General features: G+C 42.9%; 1 protein-coding gene across 6 annotated transcripts in view; it reads left to right on the top strand.

Moving 5' to 3' along the window:
- BBX (BBX high mobility group box domain containing) overlaps nucleotides 1-14,891 on the top strand; it is a 132,554-nt gene that overhangs the window by 34,167 nt on the left and 83,496 nt on the right. The gene's annotated exons all lie outside the window — the stretch shown is intronic.

Below are 14,891 nucleotides of genomic sequence, written 5' to 3'. Positions count from 1 at the left end.
GATAAAGTGGTCCAGGAATGCGGGGAATAGAAGCAAGGCAAGGGACAGTATTGCTTTTGCCTACAGAGTTGGCTTATGCTAGCTTAACTGCTTGTTGTGCTGGAGCATTAAGTGCAGGCTAAGTTAAAATGGAAGGGAAGAAGGACATATCCCCAGAAATGGGCCACTGCTGTCAATATTTGGTTTTGATGGGGATATGTATGCATCTTCTAAACAGAGTTTTTGCAGTCTGGATAGCTTCCAGTCTAGATAGCATCAGCTAGTTACTGATGCCGATGATAACGTTGCAGTTGTGATGTTGCTTTTATCTTTCTCCCATGACCCTTTCTGAAGTAGGTGCTGCCTTGCAGAGCTTTCCTCCGTGTGACCCAGCCTAGCGAGCTGTGCTCGAAAGTCGCACGAGACTGTCAGTGAGTGTGTCTTAACAGGTGAGTTTAGCAAGGTGGCTCGGTCTGGATGCAGAATACGACAGTTTACTACGGATTCAAGGTGCTGGTTATTTTTTTTTTTTTTTTTTAAGTCCAGAGCTGGTGCACAGGGTTGCTGTAAATCACTTACATAATCAGTTACCCTGAAACTTTGGTGGCAGGGCATCTCTAAAGGAGAGAGTAGTTTCTCTTCTGCAGGCCTGTAAGAAGAGTATGTCGGTGGCTAGTACTTCAATTTTTTGTTTGTTTGTTTTTAACTAGCGGGGTGATTGTTGCTTGCATGGGACTTGTGGAGTTCAGGAAGTTTTAGTTAGTGGTTTTCAGGCTTTTGTTATGTGTGTTAGGTGCTGGCAAAAAGCAGCAACAAATATTTCTACGTGAACTCCCTGGGGCTGTGTTTTGGCTGGGGTAGCTGGATGTTACATCCCCAGATAAAGATCCTATTTTGAGATTCGCTCGTGTAGACCCGTGCGTTTGTTCGGGGCCTTGTTACCCTCCGCGAGACTCCATGCAAGTACAGGAATCCATGCTCGTGGATTTTGACAAGGGATTAAAGGATTGGTGTTTGTTTTGGTTGGAAGTTGCTCAGATAGTAGAATTAGGAGTTGGAAATACCATCTCCACTCCTTCAGTTGCCCTACCAAAGTAAACTGAAAGCCCACAGCAAAATGCGGCGCGTTGGCTCCTCACGGGTTTTTGAATATTTCCGAGTATCTCAAGCAACAAAAAGATGCCGTCCAATGAAAACTTTACACAAAACAAAAACTGTGTTTGCAGGAGAGGAACAAAAGGAATGATAGTCTCAGGATGAGAAAGGAAACTTATTTAAATATTTGTATCAAGTTTGCACAGCAGGAAATTCAGTGGGCTTTTGTAAAAGCAGAAGGATTTCAAGGACTACTTAAACAGTTGTCAGTTTGGTTTGGTTGTATCTTTCTTTTGAAGGGAAACTAAGTCTCACCTTCTTCTCTAAATGGAGAAGCTACTCAATGAGATTAAGTAGCAAGAATAATGCTTTATAATGCTTTTTTATTGGGAAAAGTACAACAAAATGTGTGCCTACGTTTGGTGTGGGATGGCATGGGCAGCCAGTGCGCTGTGCGGCTTCGGGATGTAGACAGCCAGCTAACCTGAGGTGAGATCCTGGCAGCATCCGAGCTGAGGCTTTTTTGGATGTGAAACTTGATTAGGAGGGAAATGGGAAATGTTCTTTTTTTTTTTTTTTTTTTTTCTTCTCCAAAAGCAGCCTGAAAATACTCTGCCAGAACAATTGTGTGTGTTTTGAACCAAAGATGAGCAGGATCAACTGCAGAACAGAGGTGCTCAAAATGGATCCCTCCCTTTTCGTCTGTTACATAGTTATTCTAATGTGAAGTGTTTTTGAAAATATTTTAACCTCCTGATACCATAAAATTGAAGTGGTGCCTTTATGCAGATGTTCAAGCAAAACATTTGTTTCCCAGACTAGCAATTCAAAAGTGAAACTGTCTGTAAGAGAAGTGAATATAATTTAATTGAGTTTTCCTGTTCCCAGCTGGCTACAAGAATGCGTGTTTTTAGAGCTTAAAGTGATAGTAATGTAGCTAAGTGTTCCACACTCTGCTAAATTACTTGCTTTTTGTAACTGATGGTGCTCCTTGAAGCTCAGTGATACGGGGAGTAACTCCAGCAGTAGGAATCAGCTGTGTAGATGCCTGGCAGTCGCTCAGGTAAAAGGGTGAGCCAATGCCATCTGGGCCTGTGTGCACTGACAAAAATTGCAGTTACCAGTAACACCTCCAGCACTGGTGGAACTTGATCAGAAAGTAGGTTCTTATTTCATCAAGGCCAATAGAGTTTGTAGGTTTAAGCTATTTCTTCCCCTGTTAAGGTTGCAAGAAGGCAGCCAGCTAGCCAGGCTCCATTTGAAAAAGGCTCTAAAAGTTTCTGGCAACACAGCTGAGGCCTTCCCCACTCTTCTGTTGTCCATTGTGTATTTAAAGTGTATAAGACTGTGGTGGAGACTTCCTGAATTAGATGCTGGGCTTTCAGTGAATGTCCAGCACTCCTTTTGCATGTTCAACAGTTTCCACTAAGGCTTGTGAGTCCTGAGTCTCCACCTGGAAACATTTGCTGCAGGTATGGACATCCCCTGTCTGGCAGATGCCTGCTGAGACAAAGGATGTGAATCAATACATGGGTGAAGTGCTGGTGAGGCAGAGGAGAAGAGCCGCTTCGCAGCTGAGTTTTCAGAATAAGCAAATATGTTTTAAATATTATCAGTAATTTGCTGTGTTGCTTCTGATTAGATTTCCTGCACTATGAGTTGACAAATATAAAGCAGATAAATCCCTTGTGGCTAGCAGTTCTGAGAGAGGTATTTCAGCCTGTCCTGGAGGTCAGCAAGCCGGGGAGTGATATCAGGGCAGTGCCCTTAGAGAAAGACATCAGTTGACTGATACTGTTCAGTTGATTTCTGCTGCTGAGTAATGAAGACATAATGAGGGCCTGTCTTGAGATGCTTAGGCTTTGGTCAGTGATGTGTTTGTTTTAAGGTTGTCAACCTCCTACAATCATACCTGGAAATAATTTGGGAAGCTTGTATTGTCTCTGCATAAACATGTGAGTATAACATGCTTGCTGTGTGAAACATCTCTGAACAGGGGGGATAGCTAATCTCCTAACTAAAGCTCTCAGGTAGTCTGTGGGAGAAAGATTGTGGTCATCTTTTGGGATGATCAGTATAACAAACCTTTCAGTAAAAGGAAACTGCCAACCCAGGTACTTGCAGTGCTATCTGAATGCAGCCATGCTTTTGCTGATTCAGAAGCAGCAGAAGCTCCAGAAAGAGCTTCACACTTTAATTTCCACGCGCAAAGGTAGGTAGGTACTTGAAGAGTGGCTGTGGCATTTTTTCTGCATTTTGTCTTTTTATTACAGTCTGCCAGTGTTAGTTTTCTTCTGCGTGGCTACTTTGCAAACCAGCCTGCTGTGTGGTTTTTTGTTCTTTTTTTTCCTGTTATTGTTTATTTTTATGTGTACCTGGAAAAAAAAAAGGTGGATATGCATATATACAAACGTGTGTATACACAGAAGTGTGCGTATATGTATTTACGTATAATAATGTGTGCATCTTGTTTTTGTAAAGGTAGGACAAAGTAGTCTTGAATGACTGGTGCTGCTCCTTGCTCACTTTGCACAGTTCAGTGCATGGTGTGAGGCAGGAACATGATTTGGCCTAAGATGCTATGCATCATCGCTCTCCCTCTGGACCTCCAGTGAAATTTTTTGGCGTGTTTTACACCAGCAGTGAACCCATTCATCCATTGCTCATGCAAAAGAGGATTTTGCGTGTAAAATACGTGAGCAAAATTAAGAAATAAAAATGGAATGGCTTAAATTCGTGTAGTAGTCTTACAGATAAGAGCAGCCTTATCCTTCGTATGGTGATGGCCAATTAAGGCTGCAGAATGACAGTGTTATCTTTATTGGCAATACAAGTCAGGTCTGAAAAAGTAGAATAGTAGATCTAGGTTGCAGAATTGTCCTCTAACGTCCAGATGCTGCCGTGACTCATCCCCAGCGCAGTGAGTGCCAAGAACCAGCTCACGGTGATTTCTGACCTGCTAGGGCGAGGTGTCCCCACCTTGCAGACAGCAAAGTGCTTTGGATCCCGCCTTTCTCCTCCAGGTCCCCTCCGTACAGCGGATCCGACCAGCACTGGATTTGCTAGACCCATGAACAAACGAGATGGAGGTGTTGCCTGGGGAGAGCAGAGGGAGGCTGAGCTAAATACAGGCTTTAGACATCACATAGCTGCTGCTCGTTTTGAAGGAAGCTTCTCTTCAGCTCTTGACAATAAGGCTTGCAAGGCTTGTTCTTGTTATTCAGCTGTTGGTATCGTTGTGCACCGCCACTTTCTGCCATCAGCTGCAGTTTGAAATAGGTCAGGGCTCCTTTACAGTACTGGAAAGGTAACTTGCACTTTTCACAGCGCTTTTCACTTGAACTTTCTAAGGGATGTGTGGGGTTGATGGAAAAAGCTGGGTGACACCTTTTGGACGGAGGTGAAGGAGGCTGTGAGTCACAGGGAAGTTGAGCATGAAGTTCAGGGAGCCTTTTGGCTCATCCAGGAGAGGCCTGAAGAAGCCCTGTTTCCTGATTCCCGGGGTGGGGCTGTGGCTGCGGAGAGTAAGCTGTAGGACAGCAAGTGCGTGAGTCAGGTGCATGCTAGAAAATGGTGCGGAGGGTGTTCAGTGTGTGATGTTCACCGCGTTGGGTCTATCCCTGAGCAAGAGTGCGAGAATTTAAATTGAAAAGATGGAAATGGCAAACTTCAGTCTTCCTCTGCTCTCTCTGAAAGAGCAGCAACACTTTCTTCCAGAGCCTAGCATTAATTTTGCAGCAAAGTAACTTCCAGAAAGAAGGAGAAATTTCAGACGAGCTTGCGCTTTGATCAAGTGCCTGCGATGCTGTCACAGGACGGGTGACAAAGATAAATACAGAGTAACCAAAGTTGGTTGGAATCCTGGTTTGTTTCAAACTAAAATATTTATCTGAAAAACCAGGATGGAGGTGCTGATCTTTTCCCTTTTTTCATTTTTTATGTGGTTACAATCACCATTCGAGGGATTAATATTGGAAGATTTCTAATGAAATTACACTACCCTAAATTTCTGGAGCTGTTGGATAGAGAATTGATAAAAGCATTACAAGTTTTTATGGAGTTTAACAATAAGATTTGTATACCTATTTATACTGTTTATTGAAGTGCTACTTTAAATCATGCTGTAAATACTTGTTTCATGTGTTGCGGTTCTTGCCCAGCTTTGCACGTTATTTGCAGATAGCTCTTCCGTGATGAGAAACCTTGCTTAAACACTTAAGTGCTTCGTCCAAACCAGTGCAATGGATTTGTGGTAGAGCAGGGATCAGAGCTGGGGCAGGTGAGTTAGCTTGCTCTGCTCTTTTGCCCGTTAATCAGTGGTAAAGACCGCTAAGCAAATTGATGCTTAGCGTGTGTAGCTATGTTATTTCGAAAATACCTTTGCTTTCCACCACTTACTTGCTCAAAGAAGGACAACAGGCTATGTACCAGTTAGAAGCAATGCAGCCGCATCTACTCCCAAATGTGTTTATGAAGCAGAGCGCCTAAATCTGGCCTTGATGTTGGTCAAAAGTGGGTAATTGATGGTTAAGGCACGATAGAGAGGATTAGCGCAGCACGTCGTGAAACTGGCTTCTGGGAACGCGTGGCTGCTGACCCACAGGACCTCCAGATGAAGCCCCACCAGCGGACTGCAGCCAGTGCTGTGCTGGTGTTCAGGGTGCAGAAACATTTTTTGTGCCCTGATCCCGAGTGGCGAGGCTGCAGGAAGTCCTCACGGCCACTAGATGACTCCTTCGGCCCGCTGGTAGGTGAGCTGCACAATGCTGCGGGGGTGGAGAGCTGGGGCTCTGAGGGGGGCTCTGCTGGGTCTAGGCTGAGTGAGAGGCACCAAAATAAAGGGATTGTGCATCCCTCAACTGAGGGAAGCGGTAACGTGGTGTGTTGTTGTGGTTCTTTTTGTAAGTTTGAGTTGAAGTGGTTACCTCTAAAATGCACTAATTTGTGGAGTTTGTTGTTAGGTACTTTGACAGGATTTGGAAAACAAAAGGTCCAGACCTTGCTGAGGTCAGGGTAGGCTTTTTAAGACAAGGAAAACATGAAGAAGCTGATGTTACAAGGTATATTAGTTCTTAACTAGACTGCAATTGATACCTGATTCTAAGTCAAGCTGTGCCTGTTACAACTCTTTATTTTGCAAGCTTTCAAGAAGAAAAAAAAAGTCAAAAACTAAAACAGCAACAACACCACATAACCATCTTTGTCTCTTCTTTGCACCTTCCAAATGGACGAATGAAACTAGCTAGACTTGAGAGGGAAGAAAACAAACACCGTGAAAGGAACTATATTGAAATTCAGGCCCAGGCAGTTTCCACAAACTCCTTTCAGATTTCTCTGCATACTCAGAAGATCCACACACCCTACAATGTCCAGGATTGAATAATCTCCCTGTCATCTAGAGACAGCCTGAGGGATTCTTCAGTTCCATAAACATGTTTTGCTGATGTCTGTATAAAGCATATAGTCACTTTATCAAGATAATTAGATGATGAAGAAATACTGCTCTTGTTCCATGTGTTTCTCCAATATCCACTTTTGTTTCTGAGGTGTAATAATGAATTATTAGTTACCATTAAATACCACCAGTTCATGTTGCAAAGTAAGTGCAGGATAAAATATAAAGTGTACCACTGGTCATTTTTCCATGTCCTCCATATTTCTTTCCAGCCAAGAATCTCATAGAGACAAAACTGACTTATCTCTTGATCTGTGAAGACTTTATATTGTTCTTTAAAGTCGTAATGTGTGAGAGCTTCAGTGTTTGTTATAAAGATAGTCCTGGTTTTATACATTCTTAACATGTAATTGGCTTAGCAACCCCCAGAAAGGGCCAGGACTACCTTTCACTTCCATCATGTTCAGAAGTTTTCTTCGGCTAAATCTTCCCTTTCTTCTCTTAGAAGCTTAAGACCTGGTAATTAGTACCAAACCCCTCCTGAATTAGCTTCCACAAATGCAATGCTGGATTAAATTGAGTTTTTGCCAACTCAATAGAATAGATTTTTCTTTGCACAAACCAATATGGTTGAGGGTTATGTTTATCTGCTGTGTTTTGTGTTTTTTTTGGGGGGAGCGGGTGGGGTTATTCTTTGCATGTGTCACAGTGACGTGATACAAAAGCAGCAGGTATGGCATTTGAAGTTACTTTCTAGATATGCATGTAGGACATGTACGTACATGCATACGTGTACTTCTTTATATACAGGCAAACGTCCCCTCTACTTCTTACTCAAAGTGTGCATCCGTAGGTATATAGACATAGACATCCTTCCCGTCCTGCCTGCCTTGTTTTCTGTCCCAAGACCCTGTACTTTGAGATCTGTACATTTAAAAGCCTTGCTTTCATGCCATAACAATTTTATACTTGTCTAAAGGGAAACCGCATGACCCATAATTGAAAATTGAGTGAAAGATTTGTAATTAAAACTGAAGGGAAATACTGGAATAAGGAAACCAGTTTTGGGCGTTTGCTTATACCCCTACCACCCTTTTTGCTGTTGCTCTGCTATTTTATTTGTTACACTGAATGATCTGTTTGATTTGCTTTGAGATTTCATTATTTTTGTCCATTTTGCTTAAAAGCCATAGTTCTAAGGGGATTCCTTGGTTGGCTTAATTCAAAGGTGAAGGAGAAGGGGTCTGGTTCCTTGCTAGGGAAGAAGCTGACCGCCAAACCAACCATTCCTTCACCTGCTTAACTAAACTGACTTGGTTTGGGTGAATCCAGTGCTTTAATCTCTTATGAGCAGCAAAAGAAATAAAATGGTTAAGTAATCATGCTGTAGCATGTTAATACCATACTAGTAAAATTTAAAAAGAAAGAAATAAAAGGGGAAAAGGTAGTTTTGTAGTTCCCATTAACTTCTCACTCCTGAGGGTTTTGTTGCTGGATTTATGCTACTTTTTCTGCTGCTGTCAGTGATCGCTGTGGATATGAATAGAAGGCAGCATGTAGTATGGATGAAAGTGAGGTGAATGAGATGAATTGGGAATTTAACATGCTTGAGCTAATCTGGCAGTGGAAATGACATGAGCGGCTTAATTTTATTTAGAGCTATGTGAGGGGAGAGGCATTCATGCGTGTACACGTGTGCTGTTCCTATCTCCCCCGGCCTCTGCCAGATCCCTCTTCTAATTCCCCTCAGCCCCGAATGACGTGCTGGGATGTGCACAGGTTATCAGCTGCCAGGGCATCTGGCATTTCGGGAGTGAGCCAGGCAGCAGGAGTGGCGGCGCTGCGTTTCATTTCGTGTTGGGCCCAGCGGCAGAGCTGAGCCACTCGCAGCGCTGACGGCCCGGGGACAGAGCTGGCGCGGGGGCTGCCGCCGCCCCCCTGCAGGCCTTCAGCTGGCGCCCCGTGCCTGCCTCTCCTCCTTCCTCGTCATCAACCACCAGTACGTGGTGACGGAACAGCAAGACATCTGGGTATTTCTTCGGTTAAACCCTGCCTATGGTAGATCTTCACTGCGTTCAGTTGTTGGTCTTCGTAAGCGGGTACTGGGAGTAACGTGGCGTACGGTCTAGGTATGCAAGGACCCAGGGCAGCAGGCACCGAGTGACCAAGCTGAGACAGATCATGACAACTGCACTGTTTATTAGGAACAAAACCAAGGGAAATAACCTCCTCTCCAGTCTGCAAAACTCCTCGTTTTGAATGAAGTTGGGAATTTTAAGATGCTGTTGTATGGTAGTTTTACTTATAAGTTACTGGATTTAGGATTAAGAAATAAAAGTTCATGTTTCCTACACACTTCCAATAGTTTCCCCTCAAATACAAACATTATGAAGTAAGATTGATTGTAGACTGTAAATCCAGTTGGAGATGTTTTTTGCAAATGTCCTGGTAGAAGTTTGCCTCTTACACTTAGGTGTTGGAGGAGATAACTGTCAGCTGAGCGCATCTTGAAAGAAAAGCTCTTAAAGCTTTTAATTAGTCCTGCAAAAAAAAAATGAATATTTTAATGTCATAACTGTATTTTATAAAGGTCTGTACCTATAATACCATCAGCAATGTGCAAGTAACGTTACGTCAGTGCTTTCATGAAGTTTCTGACAACTGGAGTCTTCCCTAGCATCAGTTTTGGAAGCCCAGTTTCACTTCCCAATGCCCATATTGACACAGGTCAGAGCTGAGTAATTTTAGCATTTGTCCTGAAGTGCTATGTTCTTTGATGTGCGTCCAGAAAATTGTTTTGGTGTGGGTGGGATTTCTATTGTACACGGGCATGGGGGTTCCCTCTAGGATTAGATTTCCTCATCCTCCCAAAGCTGCTTTAGGATGAATACTTTTTGTACTGCTGAGAATTGAATTTGGCATAAAAGCCAGTTCCAGTACATTGTGTAGCTACTGCCTGGACCACCCGAGGCTGCATCAGAAGTCCTCCAACCAGGGTGACCAAACTCCTTCCATTTTCCGTACGCTTCCTGTCCTTCGGAACAGGAAACCTGCTGGAAAAGTGCTTGAATATTTAAATAGCTGCTGTTAGCACTAATAATACCTCATTTTAGCAGGGTAGCGGAGCTAATTTCATGGGTTTATTGAGAAATCCCTTGAAGTCATTCATAATCTCAGCCTGGCTTCATCCCAACATAGCATTTCCAGGTAACGTGCCACTGAGCAATCTGGTTTATGGGTCATGCCAGTGCGTCTTGCTGGACAAGATGACGCATTGCATGAGCAGTGAGAGGAGGATGAGTCTGTCTGTGACAAAGCTTGGTTCCTCAGCTGGGACAGCAGCAGAAGGTAGCACTGGAGACCTCAGAGGAACTCCTCACGCTGGCCAAGCTGGCAGCCAGTGGCCTTTCTCAGGCTCAGTTGCTGTGGCAGCAGCTGGAAGTCATAGGTTTAAAGCCATAGGTTTAGTTTCCAGAGGGGTGAACGGTTTGCAGTAGGGGGCAGGCTGCCACAGGTCCTGTGTGGAAGTGGAATACTGATGGCAGCTGGGTGACAAGTGTCTGGAATTCCTAAATCCTTCCTGTTTTTTCCCCAGCAAATGAAAAGGAGCGGCAAAGCAATCTTCAAATACAGTACTTGATGCAAATACAGTACTTGATGCTTCTCTGAATATAATGGCCATTACGTGAGTGATTGACAGGTTATTTCAGTTTATCTCGTGGTGTATTTGTGTGTCAAGCACTTCCTTTAAAGTTAGCAGAGATCTGTAACACCTCAATTTCTAACATAATGAAGGGCAGGTCCCACAGATGTGATTGCACAAACCCATTCAGTGTTACTCATTTAAAAAAAAAAAAAAGGTTCAAGAAGCACAGCATTCTTCTGTGTACAAAACTTCTGTCACCCTTGGCATTCTGTTGATTATCCTTATTGCTAGAATGGTTAATAGGTACTGAATGCAGTATTCCTTATATTGTATTTTTTCACAGCAGCTGAATCTTACTGCAAATGCTTCACAGACCTGCCAGTGGAAGAGTTAACAATGTATTCATTGTTATGGAAGAAACAACTAAATTAGGGTTATGCTATGGTGGAGACTCAAAGTACATCTTTCATCCCCCCCTTACAGACGTGTACATGCACAGATTAGGCACAGTAAGGAAATCTAGCTGGGAGTTTGAGTTGTTTTCATTCCCCTTTTTCTTAGCCTTCTGTATGCACCAAGAATGGAATCGGATATGTGAGTGTTTGATTCAGAAAGCGTGAAAGCTAGCAGTACCCCTGTTCATTTGTTTTGTTTCTTGACAAGCTTTTATAGAAAACTGCCACATTTGATTAATAAATATATATACATAAATATAAGTAATAACTAGATATCTGTGGCCTTTTCCCCTCACCCCCGCAAACGCTGTTTTGGTTGGCCCCTCTGATGAGGGCTGTAACTGGGCGATGACATAGCTTTGGGGAATGAAGGAACATGGCATGCTGTTCGGCAAATACGGTCTGCAAACACAGGTTAATGGTTAACTGTGCTTAAGTCTGGAAACCATCATATAGTAATTACAGCTAATTACGAGGTGATACAAGTGCATTGACATGTGATGTCCTCAGAGCACACTGTAACTTTATAAAGTGCCGTTGGGAAAAGGATTTGGATCCTACTGCATCTTTGTAGGACAGAAGTGCAGTTCTTCAGTATAAAATCACCAAGTAACCTTTGTGGCAAAGCCAGGTATAAAAGCATGCAGGCCCGTCTGCTTCAGTGAAAGTTTCATGTGCGTACCTCTAAAGAAAAATTATTCGATTAGCTCTTTAAGGTGTGTAGCAATTCATCCAGCTGTACAATAAATTATCACCTCTGCTGGGGCCAGGAGCACTGCGTAGAGCAGAGGTAGTCCCTGGTGGTGCAGTTTGGAGCTGTTCAGGAGCCCGTCCCTAGCACACTCTATTTTGGCTTCTGCAGATGTCTTGGCTGTGCACCAAAATGCAAAAATATCGAGCGCGCTGTGCTCCCGTATGACTCTCCTCCTCTTCTGGGGTAGCCTCTGTGAAAGCAAGAGTTTTTATTACCAATTTTCCTGTCTTTCTGCCTTCAAATAAGAGGCAGTAGCAGAACACAAAGCTGTCCTTCCTGATATTTTTTCAAGACTATAAATGAATCTGTTCCTCATCCCATGGTCTTTACCCTTTTTATTATAATAATTACGGGTTTGTACCTTCGGCTGAAAGTCACATTCTGCAAACAGATTTCAGCTCCTGTGACTGCTAGCACTTCTGCATGCAGCTGATCTCGCCGATGTCGCACAAGGTCAACAGGAGAGCTGTGATGAGTGAGGGCTCAAAGGCCGTGGCTCTTAAATCTTGATCTTGAGGATATTTACGTTTAGGCGTAACTCTTCCACCAAACCTCCCTTCTGTTGGCCTCAGGGTTTACTTGTGTGCTTGAAAGGGAGCCCAAATGTAAATGCCCACGAGTCGGTGACCACAGGACTAAGAGGTGGGGTATAAGAACACCACTGCAAAGCCTGGGGCCAGCCAAATTTAATCCACCCTATGGGTTGGCCATCCAGATGGGCTGCCTGGCCTCCACCTACTGCTCCAGAAAGGTGGATGTCTTCTGGGGGCCTGCTGGCACATCTGTCAGTCCCTGGGGGGGGTCTCCATCACTTCTCTTGGCACAGGAGGCCTGGCTTAGGCAACAGAACCCCATCCTGAATAGCTTAACTCTGTGCTGGAGTATTGAAATCTTTACTGAACAGGCTATGTTGGGATAAAGATGCCGCTCCATTAGGGTTTTAAGAAGTAGCATTTCTGCTGTTTATTAAGAAAGCAATAATTACTTTGCGTTGTCATGACACTGCATCAGTCTCCCAAGGCAGGCGTGATTACCCTGGGTAGCTTTCTGTAATGCACAGGGGATGCTCGTGGTGCTGGAGGGTGTGTTAAGGCAGAGGTGCAGAACCGATGGTGGTAGGGGCTGAGCTGGTCTGTGTCTGGTAATGCAGGGAGAATAAAAACATTGTCTTGAGTCCACTCAGGTTGCTTCAGTTCTCTGTCAGCCTTTTATTTGGTTGATAGTGTTAAGAAGCAGCTCTGATGCCTGTAAAAATGCCCTTTATGAGGAGCGGGGGGAAGTACTTGTATAGATGTTTTATGTGTTTCTGCAATCACAGAAATACATCTCCGAATGCACAAAGCAATTAAGAATCCAAGACATCATCGTTTCTTAAGAAAAAAAAAAATCATCCTTTGCAAGTGTGAGTTGTTTTCCAAGTGATTTGTAACTGACTGTTGTGGTGGAACTAATTTTGGACAACTAATCCTTTTACTTAATTTAATTACATCATAAAAGGCCACTCCTGCAGTGGATTTAAAGCCACTTTCTTTTGTACAATACACAAAAATATGATTTGGCAGTGGAGAATAACAATCCCTAGCTGACACCTAATGCTCATAATTGCTGCATTACTGTGACTTTTCAGAAAGAATATCACTGGTTTAGTTACCCTTGTTTTCTAAAAAGCAGGAATGGGGTGGAGGTTCAGGGATGGCAGCTAGATACTAGAATAAAAGACATCTCTCAGTACCCCCAGTGCTGTGTCCAGTCTTAGATGGCCTCCTGATTTTTCCAGGAAAAGGCAATTGCAACCAGCAGCACTAAAATTAACAAACTTTCTAATTGCAATCCAGAATTTGAGGAATACTGTACAGTGGTACCTACTGAAAGTGTAAGCCATCTTGAAGAAGTTTTTCTCCTTATAGATTATTTCACACAGGGATGGGCACCGCCACTGACCGTCACCCAGAAAGATCCATTTTCATGGATACAGGTAGAAATTCCTTCAGGAAATCCATAAGACCCTAAGGACGTGGCTTCTTGCAAGCGAAGTTTCTCATTATCCACAGGGAGATGATGCTCCAGTCCCAGCACACCTGCCTTTTGTTGCACCCTTATTTATGTGGAGGTTGCCTGGAAAATTGAGCTGTTGTTACCTCTTCTACATAGTTTCGATTTCCTTGAAGAGTAAGAAGGGGGTTGAAAATGTCACTGAAGGTGCACTTGGATGCAAGTTATTGGAGAACACAAGAGTGTAGCAAATCAGTACGTTTATAGCAAGCTTGTGTAATCTTTTTATAAAACTTGGCACCATGATGTGGTTTCAAGTCCGTGTTGTTGAGATGGAAAAGGAAAAACAAGTAGGATTTTTGTAAACTACTTCATTAAATAATGTTGTAAGTCTATATACCTTTGTGGACTAGTGGTCATATTTGGGATGTCTTTATTTCATTAATTAAAAGACAGTGCCTTCCATTTGGAGACTAAATCTGACAGGGGTGTTGCAAAGAAGGCAGTCTTCCTGTGAGATTCCCTACTTTTGCTGAAATTAGTTTGGACCAGAAATCAGTTCAGGTGGTATTCTTTAGTAAAGACCATTGGCGCTGTCAGAGTTGATATACTAGCAAATACTTGGAAGAGGATCACTTTCTCTTCCTGCCATTTAACTTGATGGTAACTTTTCTGTACGTGGATTTATCCTGCAGCTCTTGATGTGTATAGCTACTGATTTTAAAAGAGCGCCTTATGTAAGGTGTGCACGCTGCCTTTTAAACATACACAACAATGCGGGTAAATGTGTAACTCGAGGAAAACAAGCCTTGTCCAAACTAACTTGGAAGAATATTATTCTTACAATTTCTGTCTCATGTTTCCGATCTTTTCCAAAGTGCCTAGCACTGAAGTTTTTCAGGATTTTTGTTTTTTTCTTCCTCACTTAATGGCTGCTGTGAGAAGGCTATCCAATAAAACTGGAAGGTAACTGTTAGGGCAAAGTTACTAAGGTATTTATTTTTATACAGATAGAAGTAGGAAATAAGAGACTAGAAGGCTGACTGAGGCTGGAACAGCACGGCAGGGCAACTAATTTCATAATGCAGGTGTGTGTGTGTATGTATTTACTCTCTGGACCCATTATTCAGACTGTTTTTTATAATCTGCATGATCACAAGGGGTAAAATTAGAAGCAGCCCCTCTAGCTGATTTTTGAAACCGATAGCTTCAATATAGGAGAGGTATTTCAGTATCAAGGAGTATTTTGCTGCTCTGTTTTTTTTCCTTCAAGATTTTGTTGAACGAGGGGAATTTTACTAATTTTTTGGTACTTCCTCTTTCCCTCATGCATCGCCATTCGGTATTTAGCAGTGTTTCTAGGATGAGGAAGAGATAACGCTCTTTTTTTATGTTCACTGCTCTTCAGTCTCTTGTAAAAAGAGTTCTAATTTTTTAATACTGAAGTCTCTCAAGTGACTTCAGAACAAAACAATGGAGAAGATTTTTATCATTATTCCTTTCTTTCTGACATATTCACGCTTTTCCAATTTATTTTAGGCGTTAAAAGAGAGCTGAATAGGGATAAGGATTGTG

The sequence above is a fragment of the Netta rufina genome (genome assembly GCF_964035555.1).
Source record: "Netta rufina genome assembly, chromosome: 1".
Classification (NCBI taxonomy): domain Eukaryota; kingdom Metazoa; phylum Chordata; class Aves; order Anseriformes; family Anatidae; genus Netta; species Netta rufina.
This window is presented reverse-complemented; position numbering and strand designations above follow the sequence as displayed.